General features: G+C 41.4%; 1 protein-coding gene across 1 annotated transcript in view; it reads left to right on the forward strand.

The window, feature by feature from the left end:
* Positions 1-2007: 2007 nt before the first annotated feature.
* Positions 2008-20662, forward strand: part of prkci (protein kinase C, iota) — a 101862-nt gene continuing 83207 nt past the window's right edge. The window contains exon 1 of the mRNA XM_048604270.1: positions 2008-2036. The gene's annotated coding sequence lies outside the window, so the exon portion shown is untranslated. The remainder of the gene's footprint in view (positions 2037-20662) is intronic.

Below are 20662 nucleotides of genomic sequence, written 5' to 3' on the forward strand. Positions count from 1 at the left end.
GACTTGAACGTGGCATTAACTTGGAGCATTTAAAGATTTAAGTTCATGTGAATAATTATCTATTAAACATGGGTGTCACTTGTTATGACAATGAATCAGTTTCTAAACAATTAACCAGTCACTTGACTCTACAAAACCTGACTGCTATCCACAAAGCACAAGTTAGGAGTGTGGAATACTCCCCATTTGCCTGGATGAGTGCAGCTCCATCGCCAGTCAAGAAGCTTGATACATTCCATGTGATTGGAAACAAATCTACAAGCATTCTGTGATGCACCCAGCAGCAGTGCGTACTATCTACAAGATACGCTGCAGAAAGGCTCCTTCGATGGCATCTTCCAAATTCACAATCACCAGCACCTAGAAGGGCAAGGGCAGCAGATACAAGGGAACAATACCACCTGCAAATTCCCCTTCAGGCCGCTCAACATCATGACTTGGAAATTTATTACCATTCCTTTAGTCTTGCTGGACCAAATTTCTGGAACTCCCTTCCTAACGGCATTGTGGATGTACCTGCACTAAATGGACTCCATTGGTTCAAAAGGCAGCTGCCTACCACTTATCAAAGCCGAAGGCAAATAGGGATGGGAAATAATTACTAGCTGAGCCGACGATTCTTGCGTCCTGTGAATGAATTTAAAAAAAAAAAAATTCTCTGGCGTTTAGAAGGATGAGGGATGATCTCGTTTAAAGTGCTTATGGGACTTAGTCAATTAAAATGTTCAACCTCAATTAGGAAAGAAACTAAGTTCTGGAATGTGTCGATAGAAACATATAATCCACTGTGATTTAACAATTTTATCGGTTTTGGGACCTCATGCTAGTCTTTAATGATCTAAGTGGTGATGGTGATCATACTGGCATTTATTCATCAAACATATGACCCATAGTTTGCTATAACAAGTCAACAATACATCTGTTAGTTATTCTTATGTTTGTTTGTTTCAGTCTTGATATTAATTTGTGCTGAAAGTTGCTGGACATATAAGCACATTAACATTGAAGTGGTAAAAATCTTGACATCAAGGCCTTGCGTGAATGGAGCAGATTGTTAGTTATTTTGTTACGGAATATAAAAGGAAACCAGAAAATGTTGGAAATACCCATCAGGTCTGGCACTGTGGAAAGAGAACAAAGGTCATAGACCTTGAAGCATTATCTCTCTTTCTCTCCATGAGAGTTGTGAGATTTGCTGAGTGTTTTCAGCATGTTGTGTTTTTATTTCTAACTTTGAGCATCTGTAGTAATTTATTTTTTTGTACAATCCTTAACCTCACCCAATGTATGATTGAGAAAAAACATGAATTATAGGTGAATTGTCAAGTCAGGAACAGAGAATTGAAAGGGAAAGAAGGATTGGACTAAAAGCGGGAAAAAAATGAAAAACGTTTGAAATAGATGTATTTAAAATATTAAAAATGTTTTAACAGCAAATAACTTTTGAAGGATTAAGATTCTACACAACGATAGCTCAACAGATTTAATATTCAACACCTGCAGTTGGGGGTCATATAAGATGGTTGGGCTTTTGTGTTGTGGGAGATTTTAGATTTAAATTTCCAATCCTTGGGGTTATTTTGAGGTATGTTGTATTTTGATATTTATTATTGCGTTTTCTGAACTGTTCAGCAGACATCTTTTTCCATAAGAAGTCATCCTTCAACTGATACCTTTTCCTACTTTCTTGTGGAGTTCTCACATTCAATAAAAACAGGAGTTCCTTGACAAAAGACTGTTGTATTTTCTCTTCTGTTATGTATAATGAATGGAAAGAAATAATCTACCTTAAACACTGCCATGTTCTGGAATCAGTCAAAGTTTACTTTTCAATAACTTAAAATTTATGTTGAGCTGTACTTGTTTGTAATATTGATTATTTCTTACTAGTCTTTTAATTATTTCTTCACTTAGGGACATCATGATAACACACTTTGATCCCTCCATCACGTACGAAAATCTTTGCACTGAAGTCCGTGACATGTGTTGCTTTGATAATGAGCAACTCTTCACAATGAAGTGGATTGATGAAGAAGGTACAGTGGATATTATGGCAAAATCTCTATTTATTTGCTTGCTTTGCACTTCTGATGAAGAGTTCTTTTAGAGATAGAGGAGTAGAAAAAAATGCGGGAATGCGTTGTGAGACCTTGGTCTATCTCTTTGTCATATGATCATAGTCACAGAGGGTCTACAGCACCATAAAATGCCCTTCAAGTCTAAACTTGTCAAAAACAAACATCTAACTATATTCTAAGATAGTAGGAACTGCAGATGCTGGAGAATCTGAGATAACAAGGTGTAGAGCTGGATGAACACAGCAGGCCTAGCAGCATCAGAGGAGCAGGAAGGCTGACGTTTCGGGCCTAGACCCTTCTTCAGAAATGGGGGAGGTGAAGGGGGTTCTGAAATAAATTGGGAGAGAGGGGGAGGCGGATAGAAGATGGATAGAGGAGAAGATAGGTGGAGAGGAGACGGACAGGTCAAAGAGGCGAGGATGGAGCCTGTAAAGGTGAGTGTAGGTGGGCCCCACCCCCATTTCCTACCTACTAACCTCATCCCGCCCCCTTGACCTGTCCGTCCTCCCTGGACTGACCTATCTTCTCCCTAACTCCCTACCTACACTCATTTTTACTGGCTCCATCCCCGCCTCTTTGACCTGTCTGTCTCCTCTCCACCTATCTTCTCCTCTATCCATCTTCTATCCGCCTCCCCCTCCCTCCCTATTTATTTCAGAACCCCCTTCCCCTCCCCCATTACTGATGAAGGGTCTAGGCCTGAAACGTCAGCCTTCCTGCTCCTGTGATGCTGCTTGGCCTGCTGTGTTCATCCAGCGCTACACCTTGTTATCTCAGATTCTCCAGCATCTGCAGTTCCTACTATCTCTGATTAAGAAGGCATATGGCACGTTTGCCTTCGTTGGCTGTGGCATGGAGTACAAGAGTTGGCAAAGCATGTTGCAGCTACATAAACCCTTTTTAAGCTGCATTTGGAGTGTTGTGTGCACGTTTGGTCACCACATTACCAGAAGGGCATGGAAGCTTTGGAAAGAGTGTAGAGAAGGTTCATCAGGATGTTGCCTGGTCTCAAGGGCATTGGCTATGAGGAAAGGTTAAAAAGACTAGCAATGTTTTCAATGGAAAGATGATGGCTGAGAGGAGGTCTACAAAATTATGAGAGGTGTAGATAGGGTGGATAGTCAGAGGCCTTTACCCAGTGTTGAAGTTTCAATTACAAGGGGGCACAGGTTCAAGGTGAGAGGGCAAAAGTTTAAGGGAGATGTGCAAGGAAAGCTTTTCATGTAGAAAGTCATAGGAGCCTGAAATGCACTGCCAGAGGACATGGTGGAAGCAGGCATGTTCGCAACATTTAAGAGGCATCTGGATAGTTACACTATTAGGGAAGAAGTAGACCGATATGGACCGAATAAGGGCAGAAGGTTTTTTTTAAGTTTAGTCAGGACATGATGATTGGCAGAGGCTTGGAGGGCCGAAACACCTGCTCCTGTGCCATACTTCTCTTTTGTAAATCTACATGCCCTGTCTGTGCTCCTCAATTTTATACATCTCACTCTTTCTCCCCTCTCAGTCTCCTGTGCTCCAAAGAAAGCGACCTCAGTCCTTCCAGTTTTGCTTCTTAGTTAAAACTCTGCAGCACAGGCACCATCCTGGTAAATCTCCTGTCCTGTGCTGTTGCATCCCTTCTATAATGTGGATTCAGGAACTGCACACAACTAACCTTTTACGTAGTTCCAGCATCACTTCCAGCTCATAAACTCTATGCGTCAGCTAATAAAAGCAGATATCCCATATACCTCCTGAACCAATTTGTCTATTTGTCCTGCTGCCTTAACGGATCAGTGGATGGCACACTTCAAGGTCCCACTGACCTTATGTGCTTCCAAGAGTCCTACGTTTTTCATGTGTTCCGTTGTCTTGTTTGTCCTGCCCAAGTGAATCATGTCACACTCATCTGGATTCAATTGTGTTTGCTGCTGTAAGCTCGTCTGACCAGCCCATCTATCTCGTGTAATCTAAGGCTTTCTTCTCTATTTACCACTCCTCCAATTATTGCATCATCTGTGAATATACTGATCAATCCACCTGCAAGCAAATCTAAATATTTTATATATGCCGCAAACAGCGAGGGTGCCCACACTGATCCTGATGAAGCTCTGCTGGGCACAGGCTTCAAGGCACAAAACGCCCCTTGACCATCACCCTCTGCTTCCTGTCTGTTAGCCAATTCTGCATCCGACTTGTGAAATTTCCTTGGATCCTGTGGGCTCTTAGCTTTGCTGTTAGTCTTCCCTAGGGTCCTTATCAAAAGCCTTGCTCGTATCCACACAGATTACATCAAAAGATATTGCCCTCACCTACATTCCTGGTTGCCTCTGCAAAAATTTCAGTCAAATTGGTTGGACATAACTTCCCCTCAACAAAGCCATGCTGACTGTTTATGATTAATCCCTGCCTTTCTTCTGTCCCTCAGAATTGCTTCCAACAGTTTCCCCACCACTGAAATTAGACTGACAGCCCTGTAGTTTTCTGGTTGATCGACAGTTTGACACTGGCTCTCCTCTTGTCCACTGGCAACTCTCCTGTGGTCAGGGAGGAATGGAAAGTTATTGCCAGTACCCCTGCTAATTGCTCCCTAGCCTCAGTCAACAGCCTGGGATACATTTCATCTGGTCCTGAAGATTTATGTACCTTTTAAGCCTGCCAGACCACTCGGAACCTCCTCCATGTCTGTGCTGACTTTGTTAAGTCTACCGCAGGCCATCTTGATTTCTATACCCACATTGTCTGTCTGTCTCGGTCTCTCTCACAAGTGAACACCGGTTGAAAGTATTCATTTAGAACCCTATCTACATCCTCTGGCTCCATGCACTAATTACCACTGTAGCCTTTTAATAGGCCCTACTTTTCTCTAGTTATCCTTTTATTCTTAATGTACTTGTATAACATTTTTGATTTTTATTTTAGCACAAAACCACATGCTTAATTATCAAAGTTGTGTATTCTTTTTTGACCAAGGTATCTTCCTGTCGTGTATGGTTCACAGCATACCTATTTCCTTATATACTCAATTGTTGGATTTCTCAATATTAGACTTAGAATAAAGACAAATTAACCAGACATCTTTTATAAACTTAAAATGATTTTTTTTTTGTTTTAAATAATGAAGATGCAGTATTTTTTGACACTAGGGCAACATGGTGGCTCAGTGGTTAGCACTGCTGCCTAACCGACCCAGGTTTGATTCCAACCTTTGTGCAAACTCCCTACAGAGAGTTGCCTTTCTCCTGGTATCTGCATGGGTTTCCTCTGGGTGCTCCAGTTTCCTCTTACCATCCAAAGATGTGTGGGTTAGGTGGATTGGCCATGCTAAATTGCCCATAGTGCCTGCGGATGTGCTGGCTTGGTGGGTTAGCCGTAGTAAATGCGAGGTTACAGGGATAGGGTAGGGGGTGGGTCTAGATGGGATGCCCTTTGGAGGATCGGTGCAGATTTAATGGCCTGAATAGCCTGCGCCTACACTTTAGGGACTCTGAAGTTTGTAGTTTTTAAAATTTGTTCATAGGTTGTGGAAATCGCTGGCTAGGCCAATGTTTGTTTCGCAAGCTTAACAACTTTGAATTAGGTAGTGCAGCTGCTTTTTTGAAGTACTGCAGTCCTTGAGGTGAAGGGACACCAACAGTGCTGTTGTGAAAATATAAATGTTATCCTTCTAAATATTCCTGACTTATCAACTGAATAATCTAAAATCTCCATACCATATAAAAGGAAAGAAGTAGATGTGTTTCAGCATATTTTAGTCAATTTTGAAAGCAAAAATGATAAAGTTTGGGATTTTCATATGGCTATTGGTCTGACGATTTGGCACACACAATTCACTTCAATAAACACATGCATTTGTTATTGGGAGTCTATGCAGATACAGCTTTTCAGGCAATATCAAGGACCTCTTTCAGAGATGTTTCATGCGAGAGCAGCTGGACTAGGACCCGGGTATCACATTGGACCAAAAGCAAGAATTTTTCAAAATACAGGAGAGCGAGACTAGAAAGTTGCTTTCTTTCAGGATTGTCGCCAACTACTCTAAATAATATCCAAAGCAGACATTGCAACCTAACAGTCATGAACCCAAGCAGGCATTTCCTGTAAACAAGCAAGTTATCACAAGGCACATGACAAGAAATGCCTTGTTAAAGAATAGCAATCACTTATTTTGCTGCCCAGGATATACCTGGGCACTTTTCTACATTGTTGAGAAGATGTCAGTGTTGGAGCTGTATTGGAACAACTTGGTTAGATGTGGGGCTAGTTCTGGAGAGCAAGACTTTCATACTGTTGGTCAAATGTTGTTAGGATCCCTAATTTGTGCAGTATCCAGAGCCTTCAGCCATAACTTGATGTCATGTGGAGTGAATTGAATTGTTTGAAGACTGGCATCTGTAGTGTTGGGGATCTGAGGAGGAGACCAAGATAGCTTGTCCAGTTGGTACTTTGGCTGACGAAGAATATAAATACTTCAGCATTGTGAAAATGATTAGTGAAAAAGCACTGTGTATACAAAGGCATCTTATTGCTGTTTCTCTGGGATGAATGGCTGGTCAATACCAACAAGCTAGATGGCAGTAAGAAACTTAAGGGAGAGTGGCCTCTTGTTTGTTTCTCTGGTGTAAAGGACACTTGATTGGTTTTTATCTTTTTAATGAAGTGGGAGAACGTTGGAATGAAACGCGAATACATGGGAGTGGTTTTGGCAAAGACCTGTAGCTCGGGTGGAGGATGAGGTTGTTGACTTGCTCGCCAAGCTGGCTTGTTTTCGTTGAGACATTTTGTCACCATGCTAGGTGACATCATCAGTGGAGCCTCCGATGAAGCGATGTTATTCTACTTCGCTTGGAATTTTTACCGTCTGGTCTGTTATGGTGAGGAGTGTCATTTCTGGTTTGATCTGTATGGGTCTGCATTTGGGGTCCAATTCTATGCGTTTTTTGATTGCATCACAGGTGGAGAACCATGCCTCTAGGAATTGCTGTGCTTGTCTATGTTTGGCTTGGGCTACTACAGTTACCTTGTCCCAGTTAAACTGATGGCCTTCACTGTCCGAGTGTGCTGAGAGTTCGTCGTGCCGTTTTGCTGCTAGTTGATGTTCATGTATACCGATGGCTAGTTTCCTTCCAGTCTGTCTGATGTAATGTTTGTGGCAGACGTTGCATGGTATTTTGTAAACCACGTTGGTTCTGCATGTTGTTGGAATGAGATCTTTAATTCTTGTATGTGTATTTTTGTAGAGTGGCTGTGTGCTTGTGGGCCACCATGATTCCTAGTGGTCTTAGGAGTCTTGTTGTCATTTCCAATATGTTCTTGATGTAGGGCAGTGTGGCCAGTGTGTTAGGGTGTACTGTGTCCTTTTGTTGTTGTCTGTTTAGTCGGCATCTGCGGATGAAGTTGCGGGGATATCTGTTTATGGTGAGGATTTCGTATAGGTGCTCTTCCTCTTTGCTGTGTAGTTCTGGGGTGTTGCAGTGCGCCCTGACCGTTTAAGTAGTGTCCTAATGCAGCTTAGTTTGTGGATGTTGGGGTGGTTACTGTGGAAGTTGAGGATTTGGTCAGTATGGGTTGGTTTTCTGTATACTGAGGTTTGGAACTCTCTGTTGATCGTACGCTCTACTTTAACATCCAGAAACGGAAGTTGATTGTTGTTTTCTTCTTTCCTTGTAAATTTAATCCTTGCGAATATGCTGTTGATGAGGTGGTGGGTCTCTTTGAATTTGTTACGTTTAATAATGACAAATGTATTGTCGACATACCAGATCCAAGGTTTAGGTTGAATGCCGGGGAGGTGGTGTGTTCTAGTCTTTGCTTCTGCAATGAGTCCTGAGATGGGTGACTCCATTGGTGTACCGTTGATCTGTTGGTATACTTGACCATTAAAGACACTGCAACACCCCAGAACTACGCAGGAAAGAGGAAGAGCATCTATACAAAATCTTTGCTATGAACGGATATCCCCACAACTTCATCCGCAGATGCCTACTAAACAAACGACAGCAGGAGGACACAATATGCCCTAATACACTGGCCACACTGCCCTACATCAAGAACATATCAGAACTGGCAAGACTCTGAAGACCACCAGGAATCGTAGTGGCCCACAAGCCCACAGCCACTCTACGACAAACACTCACAAGGATTAAAGACCCCCTTCCCATAACATGCAGAACAAACATGGTTTACAAAATACCATGCAACGTCTGCCACAAACATTACATTGGACAGACAGGAAGGAAACTAGCTATCAGAATTCATGAACATCAACGAGCAGCAAAACGGCACGACGAACTTTCCTTAATGTCTGTACACTCAGACAATGAAGGCCATCAGTTTAATTGGGACAAGGTAATTGTAGTCGCCCAAGCCAAACATAGACGAGCACAGCATAGACAAGAGGCATGGTTCTCCACCTGTGATGCAATCAACAAACGCATAGAATTGGACTCCAAATGCAAACCCATACAGATCACAACCGGAAATGACACTCCTCACCATAACGGACCAGACAGTATAAATTCCAAGTTGAGTCGAATAACATCGCTTCATCGGAGGCTTCACTGATGATGTCACCTAGCATGGCGACGTGAAACATCTCAACGACAAAAAACCAGCCTCAGTGAGCAAGTCAAAAGCTCACATGGGAGTATTTTCAAAATGTTACAAATCAAGTCTTGAACATAAATGGTAAACTTTTTGAATGCTGTGAGAGATTATAATGTGATAAAACGATTCTTTTATATTCAAGCAAGTACTGAGACTGTTAGTAACGAGGGAACTAGAAGAGCTTTGAAGGAGGGATCTTGTGATACTGAACAAAGCATTGTTGAAACCTTGCAGTTTGGATATCTTGTTTGAAATGAGGTCCAAGTTGTACAATCTCTCTGTTTAATTATTTTACTGCTTTTCCATTCTCTTCTGTGAAATGAGCAAGTTCACAATTACCCACATTTAATGTCATTTTCCAAGTTTTCTCATTCACTTAACCCATCTATATTCCCAAGTAGACCCCATACCTCCTGTTGGCAACTTTCTTACCTATCTTGATATCAGTGGCAAAATTGACTACAATACATTCGATCCTTCCATCCAAGTCATTGGTATAGATTGCAATTAATTGAAGGCCCAGTACTGATCATTGTGGCACTCCCATTAGTTATAGACTGCCAAACTATAACCGATCTGGTTCTACCTACTTTCAGCTTCCCGTTAGCTAACCAGACCTTTATCCATGTTATTATGGCCCCTTGTGTCATGAGTTCTTATTTTTATGTAGTAACCTTTGTGGCATCTGAACAAATGTCTTTCATAAATCTAACTAAGTGCACCATGTGCAGGTTCCCCTTTTATCCATATTGCCTGTTACTTCCTTAAAATAATTGAAGAATAATGGGTCATTCATTTAAGACCCAGATGAGCAAGTTTAAGCTGAAGCCTGCTCCGGGAGATTGCTGAAGATAGGGTCATTGAATTAGTTTTTTCAGCAGACGTCAATAAATTCTTCGCTAATGAGAGCTGAAAGATATCAAGGTGAGCAGGAATTTGGAATTTAGGCCATAATCTGATTAGATAACCTTACTAAATGGCAGAGCAGGCTTGAAGGATGGTTGTTTGTTGGATTGACGTGGGCGTCACTGGCGAGCATTTATTGCTGTCCCTGGTTGCCCTTGAGAGGGTGGTGGTGAGCTGCCTTCTTGAACCACTGAAGTCCACCTCCTGTGGGTTGACCCACAATGCCTTCAGGGACAGCATCCCAGGATTTTGCCCCAGCGACCGTGAAGGAACGGAGAAATTTTTCCAAGTCACGATAGTGAGTGGCTTGGAGGGGAATTTGAAGGTGGTGTTCCCATATATTTGCTGCCCTTGTCTTTCTAGGTAGACGTGCTCGTAGGTTTGCGAGTTGCTGTCTGAGTATCTTTGAATTTCAGCAGCGCAACTTGTAGATAGTACAGTGCTGCAACTGAGCATTGGTGGTGGAGAGAGTGGATGTTGTGCCTTTCAAGTGGGCTGATTTGTCCTGGATGGTGTCAAGCTTCGAGTAGTGTTGGAGCTGCACTCATCCAGGGAACTGGGAAGTATTCCATGACACCTCTGAGTTGTGCCCTTGTAGAGAGTGGACAGGTTTTGGGGAGTCAGGAGGTAAGTTACTCCCTGCAGTATTCCTAGCCTCTGACCTCTTTTAGCCACTGTGTTTATGTGGTGAGTCCAGTTGAATTTATGGTCAGTGATAACCCCCAGGCTGTTGAGTGGGGGATTCAGTGATGGTAACACCATTGAATGTCATGATGCAATGGTTAGATTGTCACGTATAGGTGATGGTCATTGCCTGACATTTGTGTGGCGCACGTGTTACTTGCCACTTGTATACTGTTCAGACCTTGTTGCGTTTGAACATGGACTGCTTAAGTATCTGAGGAGTTGTAAATGGTGCTGAACATTGTGCAAACGTCAGTGAACATCCCCATTTCTGACCTTATGATGGAGGGAAGGTCATTGATAAAGCAGCCGAAAATGGTTGGGCCAAGGAAACTACCCTGAGGAACTCGTATAGAGATGTGCTGGAGCTGAAATGATTGACCTCTAACAACCATGACCATCTTCCTATGTGTTAAGTATGACTCCAACTATGGGAGAGTTTGCCCCCTAATACTCATTGACTCCACTTTTGCTGGGGCTCCTTGATGTCACACTGGGTCAAAAGCCAGCCTTGATATCAAGGGCTGACACGCTCATCTCACCTCTGGAATTCAGCTGTTTTGTCCATGTTTGAACTAAGTCTGTAATGAGGTCAGGAGCTGAGTGGCCGTGGTGGAAACCAAACTGGGCGTCATCAAGCAGGTTATTGCTGAGCAGGTGCTGCTTGATAGCACTGTTGATGACATCTTCCATCACTTTACTGATCGTAGAGAGTGGACTAATGGCACAGTAATTGGCCAGGTTGGATTTGTCCTGCTTTTTATGTTCAGAACATATCTGGGCAATTTTCCACATTGTCGGGTAGATGCCAATGTTGTAACTGTTTTGGAGTAGCTTGACGAGAGGAGCAGCAAGTTCTGTAACACAAGTCTTCAGTAATATTGTCAGAATATTGTCAAGGCCGTAGCCTTTGCAGTATCCGGTGTCTGCAACTGTTTCTTGATATCATGCGGAGTGAATCGAATTGGCTAAAGACTGGTGACTAATGCTGGGAACCACTGGAGGAAGTCAAGATGGATTATCCACTCAGCACTTCTGACTGAATGGCCTTCTAGTCCTAAACTGTCAATGTTCATAAATTAAACATGATTTCCCTTTTACAAAGCCATGTTGACACAGCCTGATCCCACTATGACTAAATATCCTGCCGTGACCACCTCCATAATGGATTCCAGAAATATCCTTTTGGCAGTTGCTGGACTAAGTGATCTATAGTTTCCTCTTCCTTGTCTCCCAACAGCTTGAATAAAAAAGTTAAATTTGTTATTTTCCAAACCACTGGGAGCTGTCTGGCCCATCAAGATGAGCAACCAGTTATTCTGCTTGTGATAGTGGTTGAGACACAAGTTGGACTGAATACCAGGAGAATTCACATGCTGTTTTTCTAATAGTACCAACAGATATTTTAGCCCTATTTGAGAAGCAGATGAGACCTCTTAACATAAGAACATGGAGCAGGAGTAGGCCATCCGGCCCCTCGAGCCTGCCCCGCCAATCAATAAGATCATGGCTGATCTTTTTGAGACTCAGCTCCACTTACCTGCCCACACACCATATCCCTTAATTACTTTACTGTTCAAAAATTTGTCTAGCCTTGCCTTAAACACATGCAGCGAGGTAGCTTCAACTGCTTCATTGGGCAGGGAATTCCACAGATTCACAACCCTTTGGGTGAAGAAGTTCCTCCTGACCTCGGTCCTACATCTGCTTCCCTTTATTTTGAGGCTATGCTCCCTAATCGTAGTTTCACCTGCTAGTGGAAACAACCTCCCTGCCTCCACCTTATCTATTCCCTTCTTAATCTTATATGTTTCTATAAGATCTCCCCTCATTCTTCTAAATTCCAATGAGTATAATTCCAGCCTACTCAGTCTGTCCTCATAATCCAATCCTCTCAACTCTGGAATCAACCGAGTGAATCTCCTCTGCACCTCCTCCAGTGCTAGTATATCCCTTCTCAAGTAAGGAGACCAAAACTGCACACAGTACTCCAGGTGTGGCCTCACCAGGACCCTATACAGCTGCAGCATTGCCTCCCTGTTTTTAAACTTCATCCCTATAGCAATGGCAGACAAAATTCCATTTGCCTTTTTAATTACCTGCTGCACCTGCAATTCTACTTTTAGCGATTCATGCACAAGGACATCCAAGTCCTTCTGCACAGCAGCATGCTGCAATTTTTTACCATTTAAAACATAGTCCATTTTGCTGTTATTCCTACCAAAATGGATGACCTCACACTTATCAACATTGTACTCCACCTGCCAGACCTTTGCCCACTCACTTAGACTATCTATATCCCTCTGCAGACTTTGTGTCTTCTGCACACTTTGCTCTACCACTCATCTTAGTGTCATCTGTAAATTTTGACACACCACACTTCGTCCCCAACTGCAAATCATCTATGTAAATTGTAAACAATTGCGGTCCCAACACTGATCCCTGAGGCACACCACTAGCCACTGACCGCCAACCAGAAAAACACCCATTTACCCCTGCTCTTTGCTTTCTACTAGTCAACCAATCCTCTATCTATGCCAAAACATTACCTGTAATACCGTACAACTTTATCTTATGTAGCACCCTTTGGTGTGGCACCTTGTCAAATGCCTTCTGAAAATCCAGATACACCACATCCACAGGTTCCCCATTGACCACCATGCAAGTAGTGTCCTCAAAGAATTCCACCAAATTAGTTAAACATGACCTACCCTTCATGAACCCATGCTGGGTGTTTCCAATGGGAGAATTTATATCCAGATGTCTTGCTATTTCTTTCTTAATGATAGATTTAAGCATTTTCCCCACTACCGAAGTTAAGCTAACTGGCCTATAGTTACCTGCTTTTTGTCTACTTCCTTTTTTAAACAGTGGCTGTTTTCCAATCTGCAGGAACATCCCAGAATCCAGTGAATTTTGGTACATAATTACTGGTGCATTTGCTTTTTCCCCCATTACCTCTTTTAATACCCTGGGATGCATTTCATCAGGGCCAGGAGACTTGTCTACCTTTCGCCCCATTAGCTTGCCCAGCACTGCCTCCTTAGTGAAATGATAGTTTCTAGGCCCTCACTTGCTATAACCTTCTTGCCATCCGTTTTCAGCATGTTATTTGTGTCTTCCACTGTGAAGACCGGTGCAAAATAACTGTTTAATACCTCGGCTATTTCCTCATTCCCAGTTATTAAATTGGCCTTCTCATCCTCTAAAGGACCAATGTTTACCTTTGCCACTTTTTTACGATTTACATATTTATAGAAACTTTTGCTGCCTCTTTTTATATTCTGAGCTAGTTTACTCTCATAATCTATCTTACTTTTCTTTATAGCTTTTTTTTGTGGCTTTCTGTTGGTCTTTAAAGATTTCCCAGTCTTCTGAGTGCTTCTGTCAGTGTAGCTCCGTATTGCATTAGAGTATCAATTAGATTATGCTTTTAAGTTTTTGGTGAGGCTACTCCTCCATACATGCTGACTTGGAGGCAAGAGTGCACTATCAAACTTGTTCATTTGACAATACTTCAAGTAATGCCTTTGGATACTTCAAGACCCCTGCAAAGAAGAGTATTTTCCATGTTGGTTCTGAAGGCTGTATCATCTGAAACTAGCCACCAGCGCTTTGATTTAAGTGGCATCCTGAAATGACAACAGTCTGACCAGGTGTTGGATGTTCTGTCATAAAATTAAGTAATGGATCATAACTTTTAAACTGCTGCATTTGTTATTGTAGGGGGTTGGATTCCACAGCATGAGCATCTGTTAAGCATTTCTGAATTCAGAGTTCTAAGGAAGGGTCACCGGACCGAAAATGTTAACTCTGATTTTCTTTTCACAGATGCTGCCAGACATGCTGAGCTTTTCTAGCAACTTATGTTTTTGTTCCTGATTTACAGCATCCGCAGTTCTTTTGGTTTTTATTAAGCATTTCTTTCTGTTGAGACTATGATATGTGTTATGCTCAGGTTAAACGGAATGCTTTTTCAAGAAAAACTGAAGAACTGAAAATTATTTTAGCTGGGTTACCTGTCATCTAGTTAAATATTCAGGTTTATAAAATCAGTTTGCAGAGGAGGAATAAGATAATCACAGTAGACAGGTTGACTGTATTCTGGACATAGTTAAATCTAATTAAATGTTTATGTAAGAATTTTTAGAGTTCTGGTGATCGTGCTTGTTCATCAACATTGGCTGTGAAACATTTGGTTTATTTGAAATCACAAGCTTTTGGAGCACTGCTCCTTCACCTGACCAGCACCACTGTTGGTTTTTGTCGGCTAATGTTTGAAATTGTTCGTAGATTTTTAGCAATGGTGTGCAATAAAGAAAGAAAGCTTTACAAGCCGTGGGATGGCAGTGTTTATCACCCTGAGACCAGAGCTGAATTACTGGGTTGATTGTTTCATCTCCATATTCTCTGGTGTTTTCGAAGGAAATGTAACAGCTGCAAAATTGAAGTATTAATGAGTTTATTCAGATTCAAATATGATTTGGAACAAAACTGAAAAATAAACTGATGGATCTTCCCATGTGTAGGAGTAGGTCAGTTTCATAGAGGAATTGGGGGAACGTGCTCAAAGGACCTGCAAACATTGAGATCGAGGAAACCCAGTGTAGTTTATGGGGGAGATTTAAGTAAATTATGCAAATGTGACTCATTGTGCTTAATGTTTTGGTAAGTTACTGGCTTTGAACATATTTCATGTTTCTAGCATATTTCTTGTGTAGAGAATTAATCAAAGATCTTTATTTCCTCATGTTATTCTATCTTTGAAACTACTGACCCACACTGGAACATCATCTTAACCAGCAGCCTATCCAAAGTGTCAATATTTATTTGGGAAGCTAAGGGATGAGTCTTATAATCTCTTCATCATGTGCAAGGTATGGCTAGGCCTGGTACAATCCTTGCTTGGCATCTGCACACATGCATGTTCCAGGTGGAGACTGGAGGATTACAATCAGCAATATAATTTAAGCTTACTTTGTTGGAACAAATTGGGCTTTATATCTGCTGATTCTCACTGAAGTGAATGTTTTGGTTAGAAGCAATATTAATGTCAGTTATAAATACTTAACTGTATGCATTTAGAGCCCATGTTCTGCGTTAAGTAACAAGGTGTTCCTATTGTAAAACTTGTGATGTGAATCTGTAGGTCTGAAGTCACCACTAAATGATTCGTTGTCACCTGTGCCATCTTGAAATTTTGCTGTTGAAAAACAAAGTACATAAATTCACTGAATTCTCAGGAAATTGGAAAAATGTAAATGCAGTGTTTTAAAGGACTGGTGGTCCTTAATTAGCTACGTGATGTGAACATGTTAGTAACTGACTTCTAGCAGAGACAGTGATGAATTGGGTAGAAACAAGATTCCATTTAATACATGTGAAGTGGAGTAATTTGTAGAGACAGTCTGGAGGCACAGTAACATTGTAAACTAAGTGAATACACTAAGTGGTACCATATTGAAAGGGATACAAAAATAAATGAACATAGGGTACATTTTCAAACCATTGTCAGTATTAGAGCAAGCTGGTTTGAACTTGACAGAGTGCATAGGATATTGCTTTCGTAAATAGGTCCATTGAATTCAAAAATGAGGAAGTCATGGGTAACCTCATTCTGCATGTCGACTGAGTAAACCAACCTTAGAGGGCAAGTTTCTGGAATGTTAGGGATAGTTGTCTCGAGCACTATGTTGAGCTAATGGAGGGCATGCTATTTTAGATCTGATTTTGTAGTGAAAACGTGCTACTTAATGTTCTGTAAAACAACCTTTAGAAGTAAGTAACCACAATTTGATATGGTTTTATCTTGTAAAATTCTAAGATGTAGGTGCAGAAGTTGATCATTTGGCTTTTTCAGTCTGTGCCATTCTTTGAGATTGTGGCTGATCTGATAATCCTCAATCCTACTTTCTTGCCTCTTCCCCCATAGCCCTTGATTTTCTTATGGATTAATACTGCATCTCAGACTTGAATATACTTAACCATTACGACCCTCTGTGGTAAAGAATGCCACAGATTGATTACCCTCAAAGAATCAAAATATTCACCCATCCTATCTGAAATGGGCGACCCCTTATTCTAAACTTATTTCCTCTGGTCCTAGACTCTCCAAGATGAGGAACCAAACTAAGCTTGCCACTTCCTGTTCGAAACTGCAAGTTGTACAAGCCTAACCAATTCAACAACCTCTCTCTTTTTCAGAGGAAAGTTCCTCCATACCCAGAATCAAATTAGTGAACCTTCTCTGTACTGCGTCCAGTGCCAATATATCTTCCCTTAGATAAGGGGAGCAAACCTGTACACAATTTTCCAACTGTGGTCTGATGAGTGTCTCGTACAGTTTGGCAAGACCTATTTTAGTACTGTATTTCCAATTGAAATGAAGGTCAACTGACCTCTTACCTATTACCGACTGAAATTGGGCACTACTTTTTAATGCACAAAGACTTCCAAATCCTTCAGTACTGTAGCTTTCTGCAACCTTGTTCCATTTAAATATTCAGCTGTTCTGTTCTTCCTGCCAAAGTGCCAAACCTCTAATTTTTCTGCAATATGTTCCATTTGCCAAGTTTTATCCAATTATTTAACTTGTCTGCATCTCTCGACAAACTCTGTGTCACCCTTAATACTTGCATTTCCATGTATTTTTGTGTCATCTGCAAACTTGGGCAGTAGTCCATTGACTTCCCTCACCTTAATCACCAAAATGTATCTGCCTTGTGTGTTTTACCTTATGCAGCGCCGTTTGGAAATCCAAATACATTACATCTTCAAGTTCCACTTTATCTATCCTGCTTGTTACTTTCTATAGAAACTGTAATAAATTTGTCAGGCATGATCTCCAAGTTGTGAAACCACGTTGACACTGGTTGGGTTTCCTCATGTTTCTAAATGTTCTTGCTTTTGCATCCTTTGAAACAGACACTCAACATTTTCCCTATGACTTAAGTGGACTGGCGATGAGTTGCCTGATCTTCTTTTTGGCTTCCTCCTATTTTGAATAAATGTTTTCTAATCCTGTGGGACTTATTCAGAATCTAAGGATTCTTGGAGGATTAGTACCTGTGCATCCATTATGTGTGTAGCTACTTCCTTTGAAATCCAAGGATGCAACTTAACATGTCTAGGGAACTTTGTGGCCTATTGCCCTATTTCTGTCTCATGATAATGATTAGTTTTAAGGTTCCCCACCCTTGAGTGATTAGTATTTTAGAATCCTTTTAATATCCATTTGCAGTGAATCATGAACTGTTTTCTTAATGCCTGCCAATGTTTGTCAACTTTTCTGCTAAATTCTTTTCCTAGTCCACTCCAGCCACTTCTGCCCTTGTCCCTATGTAATTACACTTAGCACAGTTGTTTCTGACCCATGTTCCTCCTCTCAAACTGAATGCTAAATTCTACTAAAATTATGGTCACTGTTTCTGATGGAATCTTATACTCTGACATCATGTTATTAAATCTGCTTCATTACCAGTTCCTAAATAACCTAGTCCATGGTTGGATCCAAACATGGCAAGGTGTATGTGGGTCCAATACAGGTAGAGTCAGGAGTAATTATTGTAAGTAATAGAGAAATGGAGGAGAACCTTCCAATTTCCTTGAGAAAGATGCAAGAAATCTCCCAGAATGAGAGATCCAAGTGATAGGGTAAGTGAGTTGAAGGAAATTAATGGAACTTTTGAGCAGTTGAGAGAAAACACTTCCTGAGTGAGACATAGGACCATGTGTGTTTTTGGGAATTTAAGAGCACAATGGGATTTGAACTGGTAAGTTATTTTATTTCTTTTTTAAAGCTCTTCAAATGAAGCTACATGGTACAGTTAAGACTAGATATGTTGGAAAATTTCAGAAGTACAAAAGAAATTGGACAGTGATAGGGAAGTTCAACTTCCATTAGTTGGGGTTATCGTAGCTTGAAAGGTTTAAAGTGTGTAAAAATCTTAAAATGTATCCAGGAGTGTTTTTTTTTTAAGTGAGTTTGTTGAAGGTTTGTAGAGAGAGTGGTCTTGGACATAATTTGAGTAATGAAGCCTGGCAAGTGGTTGAAGCATCAGTTGGGGGAGCATTTTGTAGACAGCCATCATAACTGTTCGATTCAAGAATCTTTTGGAAAAGTACAAGAAACAGCCTGAAATGAAAGTTCTAAACTGGAGGATAGCCAGTTTTAATAAGCTCAGGTATGATTTGGCCAGAGTTGCCTGGGAGCTGATATTTCTTGGTAAATCTGTCAGAGGAGTGGGAGAGTACAGCACCAACAAAGAAAGACAAAAAAGGTGGGACCAACAAATCCTGTGAACCCTAGATATCAAGAGATATAGGATTGCATAAAGAGCAAAAGGGAACCTTATGGCGGATACCGAAGGCTCAAAGCCGAAGCCCAAGAAGAGAATGGAATGTACAAGAGGAAATTTTCTGAAAAGAAAAGGAAATCAGGAAAGCGAAAAATGAACATGAAGGAATAATGGCAGATAAAAGTATCCTAAGTTATTTTACTAGTGCATTAAGGATAGTCCATCATACTATAACATATAGGAGCAGAATGTGGCCATTTACCCTATCGAGTCTGCTCTGCCAGTTGATTGTTGCATTTCTCAACCCTGTTCTCCTGTCTTCTCCCTGTAACATTTGATCCCCTTACTAATCAATAACCTATCCATCTCTATCTTAATTACCTTCAGTGACTTGACCTTCACTGCCTTCTGTGGCTATGAGTTCCACAGGTTCACCATTCTCTGGCTGTAGAAATTTCTTCTCATCTCCATTGGAAAGAGTCATCCTTCACTCTGAGGCTGTGCCTTTGGGTCATAGTCTCTCTTACTGATGGAAACCTCTTTTTCTCCACAACCTACCTCTCCAGGCCTCTAAATATTCTGCAAGTTTCAATGACATCTCTCCCTCATTCTTCTATTTCCACTGAGTACAGACCCAGAATCCTCATATGACAAGGCCTTCATTTGCAGCATCATTCTTGCGAACTTTCTCTGGACCCCTTCAAAGCCCACCAGGTCCTACCATGCCCAAAATCTTTTGCAATACGCCACGTGTGGTTTGACTAGATCCTTGTACAGCCTCAGCAGTACATCCCTGCTTTTAAGTTCTAGCCCTTGCGAAATGAATGCTAACATTGCATTTGTCTTCCTAACTGCCAACTGAACCTGCGTGTTAACCTTAAGAGAATCCTTAACTAGGGCTCCTAAGTGAAAAGCTGTGGTCTCAACACTGACCGCTGTGGAACTCCACTAGTCACCAGCTACCGTTGTGAAAAAGACTCCTTTATCCCCACTCTCTACCTCCTGTCAGTCAGCTCATCCTCTGTCCGTGCTAGTACTGTGTCCCTAACATCATGGGTTCTTATTTTATTGAGCAGCCTCACACCTTGCCAAAGGCCTTCTGGAAATCCAAATAGATCACTTTCATCGGCTCTCCTTTGTTTAACTTGTTCATTACTTCCTCAAAGAATTCTAATGGATTTGTCAGGCATGATCTCCCCTTTGACAAAGCCGAGCTGACTCAGCCCTATTTCACTATGCGTTTCTAAGTACTTCGCAATCTCACCCTTAATAATGGCCTGTCAAATCTTACCAACAAGAGGCTAACCAGCCTATAATTTCTTAGCTTTTGCTTCCCTCCTTTCTTAAACGAGGGTGTTACATTAGCTGTTTTCCAGTCCTCTGGGAACCTCCCTAACTCCACTGATTCCTGAAAGATCACATCAATGCCTTCACAGTCTCCTCAGCTTTTTTTTTCAGAACCCTGGGGTGTAGACCATCTGGTCCAGTTGATGCATCCACTTTCAGAACTTTTCAGTTTCCCCAGCATCATCTTAATAATGACCACTACACTTGCCTCTGTCTCTTGACTGTCTTGAAGTTCTGGTATGCTACTGGAGTCTTTCACCATGAAGACTGATGCAAAGTACCAATTCAGTTCCTCTGCCAATTTTTTGTTTCCCATTACTACTACTCCAGCCTCATTTTCCAGTGGTCCAATAACCCCTCTGGTCTTTCTCTTTCTTTTGATATATCTAAAAAAACTTCTACAACCTTTTATATTATTTGCTAGCTTCTCTTCCTATTTTATTTTCTGTCTCCTTTTATTGCTTTTTTGGTTGTCCTCTGCCAGTTTTTAAACGTTTCCCAGACCTCTGGCTTCTCACTAATCTTCACCACATCATATGCTTTTTATTTTGCTGTACTGTCCCTGACGTCCCTTGTTAGTCATGGTTGCCTCATCCTCCCCTTAGTGTGTTTCTTCTTCCTTGGGATAAATTTCTGCTGTCTCTTCTGAATTGCCCCCAGAAAACTTCTGCCTTTACTGCTCCACTGTTCTGTGGTAGGCTCCCCACCTGATCAACTCTGGCCAGCTGCTCCCTCATGTCTTTGTTGCTACTTCTACTT

This window comes from Rhincodon typus, chromosome 13 (assembly GCF_021869965.1).
Source record: "Rhincodon typus isolate 14 chromosome 13, sRhiTyp1.1, whole genome shotgun sequence".
NCBI lineage: Eukaryota > Metazoa > Chordata > Chondrichthyes > Orectolobiformes > Rhincodontidae > Rhincodon > Rhincodon typus.